Source organism: Silene latifolia, unplaced genomic scaffold (assembly GCF_048544455.1).
Source record: "Silene latifolia isolate original U9 population unplaced genomic scaffold, ASM4854445v1 scaffold_122, whole genome shotgun sequence".
NCBI classification, from domain to species: Eukaryota; Viridiplantae; Streptophyta; class Magnoliopsida; order Caryophyllales; family Caryophyllaceae; genus Silene; species Silene latifolia.
The window spans coordinates 1,242,846-1,250,975 of NW_027413128.1; the positions used below are offsets into that span (position 1 = coordinate 1,242,846).

The following is an 8,130-nucleotide window of genomic DNA, read 5'->3' on the forward strand; positions in this document are numbered from 1 at the left end:
GAGGGACATATGGAGGCTTTTGGTAGGGCTGTTGCTGTTTATGAGGGGGCATATAACTTTGCTGCTGCTGCTGTTGTTGTTGTGGAGGTTGAGTGGGATTCAAGACATTTTGGCTACTCCACCTCAGATTTAGATGAACATTCGGCTCATAATAGGTATTCGTTTGCCTATAATGTTGAAAGGCAGCACAAGACTCAAAGGGACTAGGACAATTTTCTGAAACATGTCCCTCAGCTCCACATCTTTTGCAGACGAAAGGACCGTCTGACACAGCATTTACATGGTAGATCCCTCCTTTTGAAGCTCCTCCCAACTCGTACTTGTCAAATCTAGCAGTGAGAGCTTCAAGTGCAGCCACAAAAGGAGATTCAGCACTTCTCCTTTGATTCCCCCTGGAATTCCCATACTCAGCTTTATGAGTGGCTAAGTCATCAATAATCTTTCACCCCTTAGTCTCTCCCATATTCTCTGCAAATCGGCCACTAGCTGCAGCATCCAAGATAGCCCTCTGATCATCGTACAACCCATTATAGAACTGATTGCAAAGACTCCATTTTTCGAACCCATGGTGCGGAATGGTTCGCACCAGCTTCTTGAAACGGACCCATGCTTCATGAAAGTTCTCATCAGGGCCCTGTTTAAAGCTCGTGATCTAAGCTCTAATGGCATTAGTCTTTGAGGTAGAGAAGTACTTCTTGTAAAATGCCAGGGCCAAAGAATTCCAGTCGGTGATACCATGAGCAGCTCGATCCAGGTCTCTATACCACTCCCTCGCAGCATCACGAAGAGAGAATATAAACATGGTTTCCTTTATCTGGTCCTGAGTCACACCGGCCGGCGGGGGTATAGAGCAGCAATAATCAATAAATATCTCCATATGCTTGGCTGCATCTTCATTTGCAGCACCCCCGAATTGGTTTCTCTCAACCAAATTAATATAAGCGGGCTTCGGCTCGAATTTCCTATCGGCTCCCGGTAATTCGAATCCCTTGTAGAGATTTTCAGCCGTCGGTTCAGAGTGACTGGCTATAGTCGCTTCTTCAGCCATCTCTAGGAAATCTGGAGAAGTGACGGTCTCAGCTGATGAAGTAGAAACAGGAGATGAAGGTGGATCTTCCTCGAATAGAGCGTTCTCGTAGTAACTAGACAGAGTACTCAGCTCTTCCTCGTCGACAATATCCTACCCGATCGCCTCAACTCACGCAAGGTCTTCTCAATCTCAGGATTGAACGGTAGTAATTCACCACCCCGTGGACCTGCGCATAAGATGAAACTACAAATAGAATATAAGAAGAGTTTAAGGAACAGATGTCCCTTAAACTAAGAAACAGACTAAAATAAAACAACTAAAAATCAGAACAATTGCCTCCACGGCAACGGCGCCAAAATTTGATACCCGTCGTTGTGAGTACCAAAATTAATATTTATAATTCCTATTAAGACTAACAGAAGCTAGTGGTAACAGGGTCGAACCACAGGGAGGCGAATGTAATTAATAATTGTCTAATTCTAGACTAAGGTAACGAATGTGGGGGTTGAATTGATTTGGTCTATAGCTAAAGGCAATAAAAGACAATAAACTAAATAAACGGATAAAACAGATAAAAAAAGGGTACTAGAATGGTCGGTTCACTTATAGTTTCGGCGGCAGCATACTAAGTAGGTCTAAATCAAACACATGAGGCGGGAAAACAAGAGGTCCTCTCGGTCCACTTTTAACAAGTAGCATCTTTCGATCTCGCTACAAGTCCCTAATATCACTAATACTGACTTTCGTCCTGAAAAGTGACTAAAAACCTAAACTTTACCTATCTTTCGATCTCAGCATAGTTTAGTCATTTTAATTGGTGGTCAATCAACCTTCCCTATCTTCCGATCTAATGGGTCAGTCATATCCTAAACATTCAACTAGTCGTGTCCACTCGATTCGTCAAAAATAGAAATTAAAACAATTAAAACGAAGCAAAACCTCACGTGGCCAGTCGTTTGACCAGGTATGGCGGTCGATCGACTGACACGCGATTTCAGTCTACTATTCTACGCCGCCTAATCCTACAGATTCCCTACATCCTAGCACGAATAATTTAGCTACTCATGACTATAGTGGAAACAACAATAATATTAAGGATTAAAATTACTGATTTCATGCTTGAATTCACGGAATAAAAGATTAGCATAAAACGATAATTATGGCTTCGGGGAACTAACTAGCAATTTCTATACTATCAACGATAATAAGGATGAACTGAAACAAGAATAAGGGAATACCGAAAGGAAGAATTGCAGGAATCGAATCCAGAAAACGAATGCAAAAAGTAACTTGTATACGAATCAATATTCGGAACCCTAATTATTTCCTAAAGAACTGTATGCTAAACTTCAATAAAAATTCGATAGATATTCTGAATACCTAGCTTACGTTATATAGAATACAACGTAGCTCTTATTTCCAAAACCCAGATACAATGGGCTTCAAGTTCCTTGATCTTTTAATTCACGTCTGAAGTATCGGTTTGGTCGATCGACTGCTGGGAATGGTCGATCGACTGGTCTATCTTGAAACAGTAGCTCTTTGGAACGTGGGTTGGTCGATCGACTGAAGGCAGTGGTCGATCGACTGAAGTAGCTAACACTTGACTTCTAACTTCTCGTGGATTTGTCTTTTGGGCCTTAAATGCGCACCAAACTCGTTCCTTAAGTGAATACTTCACGTCAAATGAAATGCAGGATACTCGGGGACGGATTTAGATTGATTTCCGCTGAATTCTTCACATTTCTGCAATAATGTACAAAAACACGAAAGTAGACGGAAATAGGGGAAATGGTAGCTTAAACTACACAAATGAGCTCTGAAATGCGTGTAAAATGGGGTGTAAAACATCATATAAATGACACGCATCAGTGTAATCCTACGCTGTCTTGATCTTTCACAGGCACGGAAAGTGATGGAAGAAGTCCATGATGGAGAATGTGGCCCTCACATGAGTGGACCCATGATGGCAAAGAAAATCACACGTTTGGGGTATTATTGGACCACGATGGAATCCGATTGCATCAAATATGTAAGACATTGCCATAATTTCCATATCTTCGGGAATGTGCAACATGTCCCTCCTTCATTGCTCTACACAATGACATCTCCTTGGCCATTTTCTGCTTGGGGAATTGACATCATCGACAAGATCACTCCAACCGGAACAGGAAGTCACTGTTTCATCCTAGTAGCAATCGATTACTTCATCAAGTGGGTAGAAGCGGCTTCCTACACCAGTCTTACAGCCAAGAACGTGGCAAAGTTTATACAAACCAACATTATCTGTCGGTATGGTTGCCCACATGAGATCATCAGTGACAATGGATCAAATTTCCAAGCTGAGACTGAGCAATTGCTAGCCAAGTACAAAATTAACCATCACCACTCCTCGCCATATAGACCACAAACCAATGGCGCGGTAGAGGCGGCAAACAAAAACGTTGTCACGATTCTCAAGAAAATGATTGACAACTATAGAGATTGGCCAAGCAAGATACCCTTTGCTTTATGGGGATACCGTACATCTGTTAGGACGCCCACTGGGGCCACCCCTTTCTATTTGACCTACGACATGGAAGCTGTACAACCAGTCGAGCTAGAAATACCATCCTTGTGTATTCAACTCGAAAGTCAAATCCCAGAAGCTGATTGGAAGAGGGATAGATATGAAGAACTCATCCTCCTGGATGAATGAAGGTTACGTGAATTACATAATGTGCAAACATATCAGGCACGTATCAAACGAGCCTTCAACAAAAGGGTTAAGGCAAGGAATATAAAAGAAGGAGACTTGGTCCTCAAATCAATTAGAGCTCTTTTACCTGTCGATCCACGAGGAAAATTCAAACCCAATTGGGCCGGGCCATTTCTAGTCAAGTCCATACTTCCAGGGGGTGCGGTTAGGATCACAGACCTAGATGGGAATGAATTTGCCAACCCGATAAACCTCGACCAGCTGAAACGTTACTATGCCTAGAATAGGAGCAAAAACGCGCCTCGCGTAACCTCACGTGTCGCTCTCGTGGCACGAAATAAACGGCCCCTGGCCAAGCTGAAATAAGCTAATGTCATCTTGCTCTTGCATTTTGACAACTTGTCATCCTCATGTCATCAAATAAACTAGAATGCATTTTAGGAGTAAGTAACGCTCATGCTTATTTTCTAAGTTCATTACAAGCTCTTGCTTAGAACAATTATTCTTTTACATTTACTTGAACTACGCGCAAGGGTTTGATTTCATTTTTTTAATGAATACGTAGGCAATCCTTCATAGGATACAACCCATTAATTATTTTAAATGTAAAAAGAAGGACATTTGCAAATGCATTTGGAATTCGACAAGAATAACAACAGAAAATCATAACGGTTTCATAACCAATCAACCTCTTTTATTTCATTCCTTTTAATAATAATACGCTATATAATATAAAAAATAAAAATAGGCTAGGATTCTAAAAACCCCACCTTCTTATTACAATAATAATAATAAATAATAATAAAGACTTAGACTATTCTTCCATTTTCCCTTTGCCTTTGTCATTTTTATCATATTTCTTGTCCCGACTTCGAGCCGGACGCTCTTGCGCCACCTCCGACCTAATCACCAATGGTCTCTCTCGTGGTCTAGGCTTGCCATTTCTGTCAACCACAATCTCGACGGCAGTAGAAGTCTTCGGTTTCTTCGGAACAACTCGAAACCCGGCTTCTTCCTCTCCCTCGGTCAGATGCTTCTCTTTCTCCTTTTCTACCTCACGAACCTTGTAGTCACCAGGTTCGCGTTTCCTCAGTCTCTCGCGCTCCTCCGGAGTAGTAGCTTTCCTCCACCGCAGATAGGAATCCGACACCCATAGAGCACTAACAGAAGCGTTCAAGAACCACATATTTCTTTGAGCCCATTTAATGGCCCATTCTCTTCGACTCTCAGTAGTAAGCGCCACGGCAGTCTGCGGGACAGTGTCAAGCTTCGGGATCATCTGCTTCAACCCAACCTGCCTCATCAACCTCTCCGGGAAGATGCATATCATAAACTCCAAGCCACGGATGCGCATGGACCGGGTAGGATCCAAGGATGATACTCCAATGACAGATTTAAGATGCCACCATGGTACGATCCATCTAATCAAGGGGCCATCTTCACTCTTCAGCTTGTTTTCCCAATAGTTGCAGACTCGAGTGAAGTCCACCATGTAGAGCCTGGTCCTCATTGCAATTGAGCGAGCATGATAAGCAGGAACATTAACTGGGGGCTCGATCAATCAAAGACGCTCCATAAGCCAAACCTACCAAAAGCAGGAATTAGTCAAAAAAACAAAAAAAAAAAAAAACAAAAAAAAACAAAAAAAAAACGAACAAAAAAGAAAAGAGAAAAAAATCCTTTTACCTGCAATATGATGGGACTTCCCAAATAAGGAAGGTCGCGGTTGGCTTTCCTGTTATCCAACCCCAACAGGATCTCTCCTAAACACAGGCAAGCTGGGCTCCTGCGCATCTCCATTTGCTCAATCAAGCTCAAATAACGAGGGTCGCCTCTCAAATTATCATCAACATGCCCTTGAAGGACATATACATGTAGTAGGCAAAACCCGAATGCCCTTCGCCTGCCAACATAAGAGATAGTGGGATCTGCCCTATTGATGAATCGATCGATGAAGTCCAACATTCGCACTCCTTTAGAGGTCACAAGACGGTCCACATCAGCTCTTGCTAACCCAAGCATATCTCTAAATTTGTTCTTATACCCTTGAGAAGTGGAGGGAATATCAGGCAAATGTTCCGCGTCCCAACCACCAATCGCAGCAATTTCTTCGGGAAATGGGCAAATGTCGCCTCCAGGGAAGGCAAATACGTGATAATTCGGGTCCCAGTAATCAAGACAAGCATCTAGGAATGGTTTGACCATCTTGATCAACTTAAGGCTCAAAAGTTATCCAAAGTTATAAGCACCCATGTCGTGTTTCTCCACATTAGAGAACTCATTTAGCCATTCTTTTAGACGAATTTCGAGAGTATTCATGATGTAGGCTTATTTTGAGAGCTTTATGTAATAAGACGAAGGAAATACGGAAGAATTATGTGAATAAAACCTCCCTCGATGTCTCTATTTATACTAAAAGCTGTTTCCTAAAATCCGTCAAGTCGGATACACTGGGGAAAAGACGCAGCACCTGCTGCGCCTCTTCACAGGGACGCAGCTCTTGCTGCGCCTCTTCCTCAGCTTTCTTTCTCTGATTTTCCGCGCTGGATCTTTCGTAATTCCTCAAATAATAATTTCCTATTCATACGGGTTATTATTTTGGTAAATTCGTCAAATTGCCATGTTTCGTGTTTCCTAATTCCACGGGCACGCATTTCGAGACGATATCGACATTTTCGTCATCTTAGCACACTTATACATTTCTTTTTTTAATTTTCTTTTGGAGAATCATTTCACCAATTTAATTCATTCATTTTCAAACTTATACATTTCTTTTTTTAATTTTCTCTATGGGGAATCATTTCACTCTCGTTCCACATTACATTTCAAACTTATATGTTTCTATTTTTTTCTTTTTTTAGGGGTAACCCTCCCTACCGTCCAGTCGTTTCCGGCAAATTTTTTTCATTTATGAGTCGTTATTTTGCGCTAATTTAGGCCATGTGTACAAATGTATGTTCTATGTGATTTCTGTGTAAATTTCGGCAGCATGACGACATAAACCGTCATCTACCAAACCTGTTCAAAGCTAACCTGCAGGTACAAACAAAGCAACCCAGCAGCAAAGGCACTCAGGCCATCATATATACAACCAAGAGGGGATATGTACACCAAACTGGAGGCTCGAGCCCCAAAACAAAGTCCGAATGTCCAAAATGTAGGTCGCAAAAATGTAAGAAATGTACAAAATACAGCCAAAAAACAAAAAACAACAAACAAGCTACTGCCGGTCGCCGTCTAGTTCAACAACTCCCGCCTCGAGAGCAGCAACCTCGGCATCACGGACCTGACGTTTATCGAGCGATTCCCAAGCCAACAGCAAACTTTCGATGACATATCGCATATTTGGTCCGTCTGACGTTTATTCTTCGCCCGGACCCGTATTCCCAATCCAACAGCAAACTGTCGCCATATTTTTGCCAAGACCTAGCTTGTTACAACGAAAGATTCTTCTTTGACAGGTGTTTCGACACGCCTTTATTATGTTCCCCCAGCGAGAGTACACGGATAGACATTCCCTCTCGAGACATGGAGATCAGTTCCCGAATATGTTCCCCCAGCAAGAGTCCACGGCCAATCCTCCCTCTCGAGACATGGAGATCAACATCCACCCCAATCTCTTCTGATGTTTGTTTGAAGCCGACCCAAGCAGATTTCTCCCAGCAGTTCCTAACTACGTCCTGCCGCCTCCTCCCAATATCGCGTTTTGTTTCTCCTGGAGTTTCAAGAAATTTCAGGTATGGTCTCTTCCTATGGCTGGCGAGCCTCCTTACGTAGTCTAATGGACTTTAAACGACCCTCCCCGATAGTCGACAGACTCTAAAATGTTCCCGACGACAGGTCCTTGGCTCAGACCCCTTGAGCCGCCTCGCGTCGCCATAGTCGTCAGGTTGTAATATTCGATTGACCCGATGGCTATTCTTTGACTTTCGCCTTGTCCAAGCCTCAGTCAAAGTGGGGGCTCTGTAAATACCTCATTTCTGCACCTCCCGCAAACCATCCGGTGATGATTGGGCCGCATGTTTGGTATACGGAACGATTTGTGACAGTTCGTAAGTTTATCATCAAGTGGTCACTCAAACACTTGTGTCTACCTCTTAATTGTCATCTACGTGCCGATACGGTCGTTTTGGCAGTAATTAGGGTACATTTGGAGTCCGGGTCAAAAAACCGTCTTCATTTTCTAAAACCGAGTCAAAATGTTCTGGAATGTTCCGGATGTTTCTATTCCATATTTTCCAATCTTTTGATCTTTGGTAAAATATCTCCCGTAATATTCACACAAAATATTAAGGAAATGAGATTAATCTGCTATTCCATAATAAAAACGCGGAAATCTTTCTTCCGCAGGAGGAAACCACTGAGGAAAGGACGCAGCAGGTGCTGCGCCTTTTCCAAGGGA

The 8,130-nt window shown here is 42.6% G+C and overlaps 1 non-coding gene across 1 annotated transcript; it reads left to right on the forward strand.

Moving 5' to 3' along the window:
• Window positions 1–560: 560 nt before the first annotated feature.
• LOC141637615 (small nucleolar RNA R71) lies at window positions 561–667 on the forward strand. Its single transcript, XR_012541823.1, has one exon. It is a non-coding gene; the product is annotated as a small nucleolar RNA R71 (small nucleolar RNA).
• Window positions 668–8,130: the final 7,463 nt, after the last annotated feature.